General features: G+C 43.4%; 1 protein-coding gene and 1 long non-coding RNA gene across 2 annotated transcripts in view; one reads left to right on the forward strand and one right to left on the reverse strand.

Annotated features, from left to right (window-relative positions):
* The window catches only part of LOC126284850 (protein diaphanous), a 346,639-nt gene that overhangs the window by 6,155 nt on the left and 325,201 nt on the right, over positions 1–15,283 (forward strand). The window lies entirely within an intron of this gene.
* Positions 10,634–15,283, reverse strand: part of LOC126284853 (uncharacterized) — a 73,432-nt gene continuing 68,782 nt past the window's right edge. Inside the window, exon 2 of the long non-coding RNA XR_007551564.1 lies at positions 10,634–12,381. This is a non-coding gene — a long non-coding RNA (uncharacterized LOC126284853). The remainder of the gene's footprint in view (positions 12,382–15,283) is intronic.

The following is a 15,283-nucleotide window of genomic DNA, read 5'->3' on the forward strand; positions in this document are numbered from 1 at the left end:
TCGAGAAACAGCGACACGGTAGTCAGTTTCATTCCGAAAACGACTTAATATGTCCCTTTTTTTTTTTATTCGACAGCTTCAACGATTCGATTTCTCAGCTCTTGAAGAGAAGTTCCTGTAGGTGGGACAAAGACTGTCTTTTATGTGCCCCACAGAAAAAAAAGGCATGGTGTTAGATCTGGTGACTTGGGAGGCCAAAAGCAGTGAATAAGATTTTGTTGTCCACCTGTTGCAAACCAGCATTGTGGGATTGAGTTGTTAAGATAACGCCGCACCTCAAGATGAAAGTGAGGCGGGGCGCCGTCATGCACACAAATGAAATCATTGGAATCTTCGTGTAGCTGAGCAAACAAACGATTTTGCAACATGACCAGGTATCACCTTCCGTTCACTGTTTCCTCCGCAAAAACGAAAGATACGTAAACTTAGTGAAAGAAGCGGCACGAAACATTCAGTTTCGGTGGGTCTCTTTCATGTTAGACGATGACACCACGATTTTGTGACTCCAAATTCTTACATTATGGCAGTAGACTCTTCCCTATAGAAGAAACGTCGATTCGCCAGAAAAGATGAATTGTTCAGAAAAAGTGTCCTCTGTCAGATTGTGGAAAACTGAAATGCAAAATTTTTATCTTCTATTATTAGTCGCCGGGACGCAATTGCTGCCGTAACTGCAACTTGAAAGGTTTCATATACTGGCGCCGCTTTAGAACACGTCACACCGCCTATTCAGAAAGTTGAAATTCCTGGCCTGCACGTCTTGTGGACTTCCGAGGGCTCTATGTGAACGCATCTGGGATACGCGCGGCATTTTCATAAGACGTGAGTACTCTTCCCTTTGCATATGCAACCAACTTCCAAAATGTTGTATGTATGTCATAGATCTGCTTGTGCAGAGGCGGTTTCTTGCTGAATCCACGGCAGAATGCACGTTGCAAACTTGTTCAGTGGATTGACTTAGCGCAAATTCGAACACACACAATGATTTATCTTGTTGTGTAGTTGTAATGTTACTACATACAAACGACATCGCAACTGTGTAAAAATTTTGAACCTTCCTCTATCAAGTGAGTTGCCTAACGCGTTTCTATCCGTAATAATTTGTCTGAAATAAACAACTGAAATCTGTTCTTTCCTTTTTAATCATCCGATATGTCTTCTAGCTTTTCCCTCCGCACCACGGCCACACTTTCTACTTTCGCAGTGACCTCAGTTCTTCAAAAATGTGGTCCTATCTCCCTTGTCAAGTTCGGGATGAGTCTCGACCTTTTGCTGCGGAACAGATCAAACCCTGCAACCTTCATCGTCTGATTTGGAAGTCGGTGGGCGTAGTGGGATGGATGTTCATTCCGCACATGGCCCATGTTCTACGGAACAACTGCTTAAGTAACTTCAGGTACTATACAACTTTATCGTAAAGATTTGTCAAAAATTTGCCTTTGCCGTATCTGTAGTTCACGTAACGGAAAAGTGACAATACTTGTATCTTGCTAAACTGCCTTAAACGGAAATACATTATCATAAAATGTTGCGAACACATGTACGCCGAATGCTTAACATACTGCGGTACAATGACTCACTTTTGCTTCTTTTTCGCTCTGATGAGCTAACTGGTTCGCAGTTAAGTGTTACTAAGACTGGCTGTGGCCTGCACTGTCGTCATTATATCTAACACAATAAGACACAGAAACTGCACTGTCTGATAAGAAATGTGAAGCACCCAGAAGGGGAGGAGGAAACTAAATAAACCTTCGCGGGTTGAGAGGGTACATAATGTTATTTCGGTGATTACGAAGTCTAGTCAAATTTGCAAAGAAATTGGCAATACGAGTGCTGTTGTCAGTATGACGTCGCACCTCCTCTGGCATGGACGCGTATACTGATTCGATTGGTAATGATGTCATAAAACCGCTGTATCCTCTCCTGAGGCAAGCTGGCTCACAACTGCTGTAACTGGGCCCTGTGTCGCGCCCCGGCACTGGTGGTGCGTTTCACCAGTATAGAGCTGGTGTTACCTGCATGGCGCAATGAGTACGTTGGCGACATCATCCGGGTGCTTTTCTAATATGGTATTCACAATTCACAACCTTTACAACGGAGATGAGATGAAGAAAGAATCTCCTTTGTTGATTGGGAATCTGGTAATGTCAATATTGTCGACTACAAAGGAGTAGTGGTGCACATAGATTCTGCAGAAATTGTAAGCTATTACTTTGATGTAACACTTTTATTGAACTGTTAGGTACAAGTGACATTAGAGATAATTGGAGTAGGTTAGGTGTCAGATCTGCTACCGTTTACTATACAGTCACTTAGTCACACACGTTATGATAACTATTGCCCCCCTAGGTCCGTTTCAGTATTACTATACTATGTGATCAAAAGTATCCGGACATCGCCAAAAAAATACATTTTTCATATTAGGTGCATTGTGGAGCCACCTACTGCCAGGTACTTCACATCAGCGACCTCAGTAGCCATTAGACATCGTGATCACTTGTGTCATACGTCTCTACGCGCGATTTCTACACTCGTAAACATCCCTAGGTCCACTGTTCCCGATGTGATAAAGAAGTGGAAACGTGAAGGGACACGCACAGCACAAAAGCGTACAGACCGACCTCGTCTGTTGACTGACAGAGACCGCCGACATTTGAAGAGGGTCGTTATGTGTAATAGGCAAACATCTATCCAGACCATCACACAGGAATTCCAAACTGCGTCAGGATCCGCTGCGAGTACTATGAAAGTTAGGTGGGAGGTGAGAAAACTTGGATTTCATGGCCGAGTGGCTGCTCATAAGCCACACACCACGCCGGTAAATACCAAACGACGCCTCGCTTGGTGTGAGGAGCGTAAACATTGCACTGCTGAATAGTGGAAAAATGTTGTGTGGAGTGACGAATCACGGTACATAATATGGCGATCCGATGGCAACGTGTGGGTATGGCGAATGCCCGGTGAACATCATCTGCCGGCGTGTGTAATGCCAACAGTAAAATTCGGAGGCGGTGGTATTAGGGTGTGGCTTTCACCCTTTGTTGTTTTACTTGGCACTACCACAGCACAGGTGTACATTGATGTTTTAAGAACCTTCTTCGTTCCCACTGATGAAGAGCAATTCGGGGATGGCGATTGCATCTTTCAACACGTTCGAGCATCTTTTCATAATGCACGACCTGTGGCGGACTGGTTACGCGACAATGTAATGGATTGGACTGCACAGAATCCTGGCCTGAATCCTATATAACACCTTTAGGGTGTTTTGGAAAGCCGACTGCGTGCCAGGCCTCGCTGACCGACGTCAGTACCTCTCCTCAGTGCAGCACTCTGTGAAGAATGGGTTGCCATTTCCCAAGAAACCTTTCAGCACCTGATTGAACGTATGCCTGCGAGGGTGGAAACTGTCATCAAGGCTAGGGGTGGGCCAACACCATATTGAATTCCAGCATTACCAATGGAGAGCGCCACGAACTTGTAAGTCATTTTCAGCCAGGTGTCCGGATACTTTTGATCACATAGTGTACGTTAGTGCAACGAAGTGGCATAAAATAAATCTTAATTTCAAACACAAGCCAGTAGGTGCAATGCAGTATGAGTCTAATATTTTTCACCCATCAACTACATAAGCAGTTCACGCGTAAGGCCAAAGTTAATGTTCACTGCAATCATCATCTTCCTGAGAGGTCTGTTTACAAACTGGAGCAGGCCCTAACTGAACTAAAGCATCTGTCATCACATTATCGTAGCTGTTGTGTCATGGGAAATACTGCCACCGCCTATAGATTCGTCAAGAAGGCGCTGCTGCAGAGTAATGAGAATATGAAACGAAATTGCAGTGGACTGTTATTTTCACATCCAGCAAACGTTGTCAAGAGGGCTTTGGCGATCATTAAGAACCTCCACAAGCAAGTGTTAAGATCAAGATATAAGGGAACGTTTTCGATTTTGGAGTGGTGGATGGTGATTTTTAGGTCAAACGTGCACTTAGTTTTTGATTTAGTTTCCTTTTAAATTAGTACATTTTGTCCGATATCGTCGCAGTTAGTAGATTCTGACCCTGTACTCAGTTTCTTGAAGCTTTGTAAACACTGTATATGGTTGTCATAACCACTTCACTGGTCTCAATAAAACATTCTCTAGCAACAAATTTCTTCAGATATGGGAGCAGATGCAATTCACATGATGCCAAATCTGGTGAATACAGTGGATGTTCCAACAATTTGCACTTTACATCCTTCAGGTTTTCCATTGCCTAACCCGAGCGACGTTCCCCAGTAGTAGGGCACTAGACTCGCATTCGTGAGGACGCTCGTTTAAATCCCTGTCTGGAAATTCATTTAGGGCTTCCATGTTTTCCTTAAATCGCTTTAGGGAAATGCCCCAATGGGTTCTTTGATGAGGGCACGACCAATTTCCTCCCCAATCCGAGCATACGCTCTGTCTCTGATTTCGTCGTCAACAGATGGTTAAACCGTAAATTCCTACCCTCCCATTGCCTAAACACTTTGTCAGTAAGTCTATTGTACAGAAAACGATCTCTCTTTATCTCCCCCCCCCACCGATCTCTCTCTCTCTCTCTCTCTCTCTCTCTCTCTCTCTCTCTCTCTCTCTCTCTCTCTCTCTCTCGGCAAGGCCCTGTCTGTGGCACTTTTTCCATTTTCCCTTCAAGTTAATCCAGTAGACTTGAGTAGTATTCACCAGTTATTATTCTACCCTTTGCAAGATATTTAGTAAGGAGAACCCTTTTGCGTCTCTGAACCCTGTCCGTAACCATTGAACCATTGCATCAAATTATATCGACCTTACCTTGATGCTGCTTCTCTTTTCGTTTCGACTGCTGTCTAATTTCTGGCTAAAGTGCTAAAATTCACGTCTCATTCAGAGTAACAAATCGAAGCGGCCCGAACATTCATTTTCATATTTAATTTCGGGCTTAATTCAAAAAATTCGGCACCGATGTTGCACAAATCATTATCATAATTAACTTTTCGTATAAATTGTACCGTACTCTTTCTTGTGAAATGCCTATTTTGTCAACAATTTCATACCTTTCATCGCTGATTGTCTATTACCTTGCTGTGAGATTTCTTGATGTTTTCAGTTACTGATTTAAGATATCCTTCATGTGGATCATCTTCAAGAGAAGGAGAGACAAGCTTGCTTTCAGCTGCTGTTTTCTTTACGGACCGAAGGCGAAGGCTCCTTGGTAGTAAGTTGATCATGTAACTTGGTTTGAATCTAAGATGTTTGTCACTCTAACCATGATGTATTTGTCATTGCGCTTCACTGCAGGCGATAAAATGTAAGCTTATGTTTGTGAGCGCTATGAGTAAATTCAACCTGTTGTCCAGAGGAGAAAGAAAAAGGAAAATTACGATCACAGGATTTGATGATACTTTTCAATCGATCATCATTTATATGGTGTACGCCACGCCCAGCAATTCTATGTTGTACGCCACTTTATCTCATGGCACACCGTGCTCCACGTAAAGTCGAACATTGTCGTAAACACTACGTGGGTCGTACAAGAGAACACTGTGAGGGAATCAAAAATAAAATATTGCCAACTTCATTTCTGTGCTACATTTGCCCATTTCAAACCAATGCCGTTTTTTTAAGGTGGGGGGGGGGGGGGGAAGTTTGAAAGTACACATTCATGAGTGAGCTGCGATTGCCAAAGTTGTTATAAATCGGAGTGCACAGAAGTAATTTCAGCGATGCTGTGACTAAGAAACTGTGACTTTTCTACTGTTTTTTTCGCATGGAAAACGCTAGGAGAACATATATGTGGTTTTGAGCAGGAGATTGTATTCTCTCGAAATGGGAAGGGCACAATTACCGTATTCCGAAGAGCATGAGAAGGAAATTACGTCTCTCTGAGCTCTGTAATGGCCAAACCTTAATATAACCGGCCGATGTTCGGCACCAGTGATACAAGCAGCTATTAGAAGGAAAAATGGCTTCCCCATATTCAAAATGTCGGAGCTGCGGTCCCAGCACCCAATCTTCAGCGAGATGGAGAAAATTATGCTATCGTTGAAATTTGACCAGTTTTATGGCAAGTGTTGTATAAAATCCCATAGACCTCAATTAATACCATATCGATGTACAAGGAGATGCATAGTGTTTTGAACTAAAAAGTGTCATTAAGTGGAGAACGTGTTCTTTCGTTGCACATCTAAAGACGGCGGAGGACGAAATTTGCACTGTGTTGTTCTTTCTTTTATGCTTATTCTTGAGTACGCGAGAATTCCGTATGCACACATCAGGCCAAAATTGGTTTCGAAAGCTTTCGGTGTGGTGTAGACGAAGTTTTTCCTCCTGTTTTTTGGAGGTATCGCAGTGAGAGTAACCAGAAACGTGCTACATGTCTCGTCAATCGAGGTCAAACGCATCGAACGTGGAGTCAGAAAGTTGCACAAACAAGTGACCACGAACCGCATACTGCGGAGAGATAGCCACTTGACGTAGAAAGTGTGCGTTTCGAACCTTACAGACGACTGTACCGAGTTTCGTGGTTTTGAAAACCAGAATCGTTAGAAACTATCCTTACGAGAGAATGCAATATACTGGATGATGACACAAACTTTCAGGTATGATAAAGGGTAAGTGCATCAATTTCAGGTAGGCCCTGATCTGGAGACGACCGAGACGGAAGTTGTAAGCGGAATTCGTTGTGGTACCTCTGACAGTGGAATACATGTACGGTATTGTTGTTACGAAGATTGTAGGGTAGACAGTTCCGACGAGCACTTAATTGTAGAGGTTGGGATAATAACTAATCCAGTATGGCGTAATGTGTACTGACATGAGCAATTCTGGTGTACAATGTCTATATCGTAGTAGATTGCACTCTGTGTTTACAAGTTGAAGTACCAACGTCGATGAACCCTAACCAAATGGAGGTGCACCCAGTGACGTAACTTGGAAACATGATTTTCCTGTGTGTGCAATATCAAACGGCAGCAGCAAAGAAGCGCAAAGTTTGTGCAGAACCACGTAACCGCGCAGATGACATCCGGCTTACACCATGTTTCCAAGACTGTTTACCAACGATGAAGTGAAACAAGGCGATTGATAGAATAGCACAACGACCTAGGAGGACGACGAACTACACAGACTCCCGGCTTAGAAGTTTTAGTGCTTGCTAAAGTGAATTGAGGTGCCTGCAATCAGCACTCGATCAGTTGCTCGAGAAATGAATGTTTCACAGAGTACTGTGCATCGATTATTACGTGGAATGCAGCTACATGCCCTACCAGTCATATAAAGTGCATGTTTTGACTCCTGATGACTTCGGTCTTAGTGCCGCGTTCACCCATTGGTCCTTGAAGCGCCTTGCTGTCGATACGCAATTTCCTGCGTATGTACTTTTCACGGATTAAGGCTGTTTCACCAGAGACGGATTGCTAAATAGTCACAGAAGTCATGTTTAGGGCGATGAGAATCCGACGCTACGGTTGCGCAGAGCCATCAAACACAGGCTGTCAGTCCATGTGTGCGCAGACATAGCCAGTAATTATGTACTCTGCCCGCTTCTTCTGCCTCCCTGTTTAAATGCACCATTGTACACAGTGCTTATTAAGAGACATACTACCCATGTTCTTGGAACATATCGCACTTGTTAATTCGTCAACGGATGTGGTTCCAACGTGGTGGATCCCCACCTCTCTTTGGATTGAGGATTAGTGTACACCTGGATCAGACATTCTCTGAAAATTGGCTTGACATAGGTTTGTTTTGTGGCAGCACGTTCACCGGAGCTCACCTCACTTCTTCTTGTTGGACCATGTGAAAAGTCTTGTGTACGAGACGCCGGTTGAGACTGAAGGCATCTCCTTTTCAAGAATTCTCGATGCCTACGACACTGTTCAAGCCGCGGATATCAGAACGGGTACTACAGAACGTTGTGCGACGATGCCATGCCTACATTGACGCTGGGGCACGCCATTTTGAATAACTGTTGTTAACGTAGCTCTTGAAAGTTGTCCAGGTAAATTATGTATTATTGTACCGTAGAATTTTCGGTCTCTCTGACATCATGTTACGCGCCCCAGTACTAGCCCATCAGTAGGGGAAATTATCTGAGGGTTTGGAGAGTATTCAGCGGGAAGTCAGTTGTGAAGTCAGTTGTTTGCTGAGAAGTTTAATAGTGTCAAAATGCCAGCAAAGAGTACTATGCAGCGCTTACTCCGAAAATTGCGCCAGACAGGATCTGTTTTGAATAAATCAAACATTTCGAAACGTGCCCGCACGCCAGAAAGTGTGGCTGCAGTTCACCAGGAAATGCTTCAGAATCTTACCAAATCAATCCGACGCCTGTCGCAGGTGACCGACATATCATGACGGACATGCGGACGAATACTACACCTTGTTGAATCCTGCCTACTCATCAACATGGGATGTCTAGGAAACCTGTTTTCTCGGATCGCTAGACAACTATTCAAGCAAATCGTACTAATGAGTTTCATTACGAAAAGTAAATGACAATACTTAACTTTGAGAATTACATAGATGCGTCGCAAGCAAAGGACGACAGACAGAATAAGCAAGTTTCTTCGGTATAGACAATGCTACATAGTACAAGCGAAATGGCAGGTCTTGAAGCTATTGTAGAACTGGGGCGCAGCGCTTATGCCCTCGTCGCATAGAGGTCACTGCTATCGCGTTGTCGTCCTGGAGAGGGGTCGGTCAGCGTACAATTGGCGGACGGCTTGTCACAGCCCTCTCTGTTCTCTCGTTCCCGACTGGCTTGCCGGCGCTTGACTTAACGCCCTAACACTCTTGGACCAGCACATGCATCCCTACCGAGTGCCTGTTGTTCATGCATTAAAACCAGCAGATTCTCCTCAGCGCCTCCAGATTTGTGGGTGACTGTTCACTGAAATAACGATGAATAGCTTGACATGGATCTGCTCTTTATGTTTGATGAAGCCTGGTTTCACTGACTGTCAACTCACAGTATCACAGTTTGCGGGCAGCGGTGAATCCGTATAATTTCCGAGATACATCATTGCGTGATCAGAAGGTTCGAGTTTGGTGCGACAGTGTCTGAACGTCACAAATCGGTTTTTTCATCTTTCATTAGACGCAACTTCGGTGCGTTACATTGCCAACATTTGCAGCATCATTGGAGGAGGAGGGAAGGACCTGCAGTTACTTCCAACAGCATGGAGCAACCGCCCATACAGCTGAACCTTGGAGCACATTTACGCAATCTTCATACCTGGCAGATTCGTTAACAGAGGTCAGTCAGGTCGCAGTTCTAGCTGGCCGCACAAGTCACCTAATCTGTCAGTGTACGATTAGTTTGTATGGGGATCCCTCAAGTCTAAGGTGTATCGCAACAACCGTCATAGTCTTCAAGAACTACAGCAGAACATTTCGGATGAGATTGCGGCAATTCGATCAGTCTAGATTCGATCCGCCTTCAGCAACTTGCTGATCAGGGTCCAAAGTGCCTAAAGATGAATGGTGATCACTTTCACCATGTGCTATTAGTACTATGTTTCCTTTCCTTTGCTGTGTTTCTTTGTACCCTGGAATTTGTTCTCCGGGCTACTTTTGTATGTTCCACCCTTTATATCTTCGTATTTATATTTAGTAAAGTTCACAAACTTACTGTAATGATAGCTTGTTATAATATTTTTAGATAATCTGTGTATTAAAAAATTATAAAAGTTGTCCAAAAGAATATGTTAGTTACCTTAACCAGAGAACGAGTATAGCTAGGCACTTTTCTGGTCAGTAAGTCCACCATATGCTGTGCGTATAGAAAATAATGACAGGAATGGGTACCGTATCATTTGTATGTTGCAGTGGATACGTCGAAGTGCGGCAGTTACTTGGCCCCAACGTCACGTGACCCAAGTCTGTTGGACTTATCTCTGTAGGGTCACACCAAGTCGACAATTTACGTATCAAAATTGTGAACAATTCCCCTTGAGCCAGATGTGCAAGTATGTGAGGCAGGACAAACAGTGCCAAGTGTACTCAAGAGTGTTAAGGACTCACTGAAGGGAAGGGGGAGTGTTAAGCCTATACTCTGTCGGAAAGTGGTAGTTTTGAACACTTTATGAAAATCTTTGGGACCCACTCGTAAAGCGAAATACATCCAAGTTGAACAAGGTGGTTTTCGAACAGGTCGGAAGTGTGGCGATTGATTCCTTAGTCTCTCAACTTCTATTGAGGCTGGCTTGATCTCTTGTTGATCAAACTGCAGCCTATGATACCGTGTGGAGATAGTGGCTTGACATATAGATCCTAAGAGTATTGCCCAATACAACTCTCTAGCTTAGCTATTAAATAATCCTATGCAATAGGTATTTCGAAGTTATCCTAGATAATGGAATCAGCAACTGAAGAACTCTGAAGATTGTCCCTCCTCCCCCCTTCTTCAGGGCTTTTTACTAGCACCAATTGTTTTCAACATGTATCCTGCAGATATTCCTCATACTGACAGCAGAAACATCTCTTACGCCGGTGACCTAACATTGGTATCCGCGGGAAGCCCATAGAGAATTGAAAGGATGTTGACAGATGACATCTTAGTCTTGAGGCAGTTCTGTACCATAACTGGCGAATCAAATCCAACTCAAGTAAAACAGAATGCTCTCAATAATAGACATGATAACCGTCAACAGCAAATTTATTTTATTGGAAATAAAATACATGGTGCCACTTGAGGATGAACAGCTTCAACTCTCTGCAACTCTGTGCTAGGGTTAGTGTACAGAAATGGAGAATATTGTACTCGTTTGTGGCTAAGCAGCAACCATACCAACCAGTCGCACAGCATTCGCAATACAACAATGCATACTATCACAGGCTGTCAAAAAATTACAACTTATTTGCTCCCAACACTAAATCATATTTCTTCAACAGAACTCAGAGGACAAAGACGCTTCTTGATACCCGTGAGCTTCCCAGTCATGACTATAGCTGACAGGTCAAGATCCAGACAACTGGAAATAAAAATTGCTATAGGAAAAACTTGATGAAGGATTTGATGGTAACGGGTTCAGATATGGATACAGCAAACAGCATCAGAAGTACAAACTGACCTAAACATCCACACTAAACCAATTGACTTCCATATGCCTCGACATACGTGGAAGCGAGCAAATAGAATCCGCACAAACTATAGTGTATGCGAGGAACTTAAAGTGAAACAATGTGACCGACCAATCATGCAGTTGTGGGGGGAAACTCCACTGACCATCTTGCAAAAGCCTGTTTTGCCAACATATCCAGGCAACGCGAATGATGGACTTACGCTGACCGCGGATGTTGCTGACTGGTTTGAGGTGCATGATAAAGTATTGTACCATATATGCACGATACTTTCACTTTTTGTGGCCTAATTTTCAATGTCCAAGTCCAAATGAGGCCAGTGCACTTCTTAGACCTGTACTCCTTGGTTTTCAGTGCATGTGCAAAGTCTCTTCACAGTAAACGCCATAGTTCGTTCACACATTCCCACAGGTATAAAACGGACTTGGGGTGTGCGTTCTTTAAGATCAATGTCAGTAGGTCTTACAGCATACTCGCGTTCTTTCACCATTCTCCATAGCCAGAGACCGCAAGGAGTAAATGGGTTAATCGTGTTGGCCATGCCGAAGGCCCACCTCTTCCAGGCCAGCGTCTTCCAAATGTATCATCGAGCTAATGTTGAACCTTTAAGGAGTAATGCGGTGGTGCACCATCTTGTTGGAAATAACCTGATGTACGGTACGGTACGGTGGAGAAGATTATCAGCAGCAAAATTCTGGAAAAAAAATCTATTTAACACTCTCCCGTTACAGTCCAATCATTAAAAAAAGTGTAGATCAAGTCCTCTGAACTTCGAGTCGCCGCATTATACGTTAACTTTCGAAAAGGATCAAGTGAGCTGTCTTAGTTCATTGGAATTGTCTATACCCCCAGATGACAGATACCTTCGTCCTTTCTAATAACACTGGTTCATCTCGTACACAAGAAATTTTATCAGCGTCGGCTAGGGCCTGTATCGTTTGAATGTGGTACGGCTTCATTCCTAGACTGAAGTGGAGAATGATACACTTGTCCACGCGATTCCGGTTTCCAATTCTAATCCCGTACTTGACTTTCTTGGTATCCTAAATACTGTGCCCTGAACATCTATGATGTCATCTTCAATTCGAATAGTTTTTGGATGCTCATTGTTCCTTTAGTCATTGGTCATAGGCACGGTGCGCGCAAATTTCTCATGCAGGCGACGGATAGTTAAGCAGCTTGGAAGATCCTCACAAAACCATTGCTGAAATTTTTCTTCTTAATATTAAGGGTGGCAAAAACACTTCCACCCAAGCTGCTATCTTCTTTCTCTCTTCCAGAGTAAGTAGGGTGGCTATTTCTAGTCTGTAACAAAAGAAAATTTAAAATTATTATGTAGTACCATATGAGAGGTAACATCTTTGTGGACAAACCTATATTTCGTTTCATGATTAAGACATCGAAGAGAGAATTCATCTGTAAGTGGCCCATGATCACAGAGGTTGCATGAACTGATTCGCGGAAGGATGTACACACAAACAGTCAAGAAATTTAAGACTTATGTTAGTTTAATAAATTAAAAAGTTCTTCGGAGGAGGGCACAGCTTACGGAATCGCTTCGTGTTTTGTCCAACCAGGAACTGAACAGTCGTCTGGCCTGTCAGTGATAGGGTGTTACAGTGTGCCGCTAGTCGGGATATGTTTCTCGTTTGTGTGATTCGCTCGCTGTGTGGCAGTCAGTGTGAAAGGAGCAGACAGTTGGCGAAATCAGCTTGCATCATTTTCTCCAGCCTACTACCTAATTTGTTCCTGCGGTTATTTGGGAACGGCGAAAGTCGGATAGCGCCGCTGCGCAATGAAAAGCGAAGAGGTCGTCCTATTATGACCCGCCGTAGACTGTGCCCGTGTTTTCACGTGTAAGGATTGTGTGGGGTAGAGTTTTACTTTCTCGTGAGATTTGATGAAGAAATGCATAAATAATCACACCTAAGTACAAAATAGTCCCCTGCCTCTTACAAATACGTCGAGCTCAGTCACATACTGAAGACTTCGAGTGCGTTTGGATAAGAAACAGCAGCCTGGATGAGACGGTTTGATGGTCAGAAAACGCACCACCAGCTTGAATTTACGAAAGAGTAGAAGAAAATTCGAGGAGGGGACGCGCAGTTTGACACATCGTTGTTTAATCATCCGGTACGCGTCGTACAGAAATGCTCAACAACCTGCAGAGGGAGAAGCTACAAGAAATATGTAGTTTATCACGTAAATGTTTACTCCTAAAATTTGGAGAGCGTACATTGAAAAACGAGCCCGTAAAAGTATGATTTCCTCTTACATACATATTATATGATGATGTCGACGGTAAAGCCGCAGAAATTCAGGCTGTCACGGAAACGTACGAGGGGCACCCGAAAAAAACCGAACTTATTTTTTAACTCATTTATTCACATTATAAGCATAGACCTTAAATCGTCTTCAAAATACTTTTCAGTTGCACTAATGTACTTGTCTAATCTCTTAGTTCATTTTTCAAAACCTTGTGTAAAACCATCTTTTGTTATGCGTGACTGTGCCTCTGTGGTTTTTTTTCTCCACTTCAGCAACAACAGCAAACGCTTTCCTTTCAAGTCTCTTTCCATTCTAGGAAACAAAAAGTCATAAGGGCAAGGTCTGGTGAGTATGGGAAGTGAGAAGTAGGAGTCATGCTATTTTTGGACTGGAAAAGCCAATAACTTGACTGCCTCAAATCAGGTTGCTTCTGCCGCACGCTGTTGCGCAATCTTTTTAAAACTTCCAAGTAGGAAGCCTGACTAAATGTGTGACCTTGCGGAATGAACTCTGGATGGACAACTTCTCTCACATCGAAAAACATATCAATATTTTTTAATGTTTGATTTAACCTTACTAGCTTTCTTGGGGCGAACTTGAAGTCTTCCACCTCTTGGCTGTTGCTTTGAATCAGAATCTTAAGCTTATCACAAAGTTTCTTCACCTGCGATAATTCTTGAGAAAAAAAAAAGTTTGGATCATTTCGAGACTCTTTTTTCAAAGCACAGCATGCTTCCACGTGACCTTGTTTTTGTTCAGCAGCCACCTTTATCATTTCCAAATCTTCTCACCGAACTCCAAGCCATTCTTGACAGATCTACAATTTCTTCAGTGGCCTGTCATCTTGGTTGATGATTGTACGAATTTTTGTGTGTTAGGGCCGTGGAAGGACGACGAGATCGAGGTTTGTCATCAACTGACATTTCACCATTTCTGAAACGGGAAAACCAAACAGATGTCACTATAAGCTCTGTCAAAATTAATCCTGACCTTCAGAGACGGCATACTGACTTTGGAATGTTCGCTGTGTGCGCTCCTAGCGGCAAAACGCGGTTCTACAAAAACTTTGCCCACCAAAAAATTAGTTCGGTTTCTTTCGGGTACCACCTACGTAGAATCTTGTTTCATACGCGCTACCCGCGAATTTAATTCGAAGGTAGCAGAATGACAATGATGCTTCTTGTACCACCTGACACAAACCTTACTGTACTTTGTTGAATCGAGCGATATATTTGACACGCTCACGCTGACATCACAAGAAAGGGTGATGCTATTTCGATCTGCCGAGAGGTACGCTGTGAAAGCTGTGGGCGGGCATCAAAATCTACATTTATACTTGTCCTCTGCAAACCACCAGATTCTTGATGAGGGAGTGTACATGATGCATTGTACCAGACTCATCTGTCCCCGCCTACCGCTGCTTTTCCTGTTCCATTCGAGGAAGGAACATGGGAAGAATGTTTACCACTATTCTTTTTTGCAATGCTTGTCACCATTTTTAGTGTTTCCCATTGAAATAGTGATAATAATGTATATGAACAAAGGTAAAGTACCACTAGAAGTCGATGCTTCGAAAAAATGGCAAGAAGACAACGAAAACGGAGTGGGCCAACCCACATTACGTAAAACTTACAGCTAAAAATCTCATTTTGCTGGACGGAAGTGCCTGGCTCCACTGCTGAGCTGGCTTCATACTTGCAATCAATACGAACGACCTGGGATCGATTCCCTGTTCCGTTTCTGTGAAGACAAACGAGGCCCATTTTGCCTCTTGAGTACACCTGCTGAACTATCTGATGAAGTAGTAGCAGCTGTGCTTTAAGAGTGTGACGTTAATGGCCAGGAGAATAGGGCGAAGGACGTGACCCTTCGAGGAAGCAGTGTATGAAGCAAAAGTCAGTCGACATCTTTGAGCCCCCTTGGTCCTGATCGTTGTTCC

Source organism: Schistocerca gregaria, chromosome 8, assembly GCF_023897955.1.
Source record: "Schistocerca gregaria isolate iqSchGreg1 chromosome 8, iqSchGreg1.2, whole genome shotgun sequence".
NCBI classification, from domain to species: domain Eukaryota; kingdom Metazoa; phylum Arthropoda; class Insecta; order Orthoptera; family Acrididae; genus Schistocerca; species Schistocerca gregaria.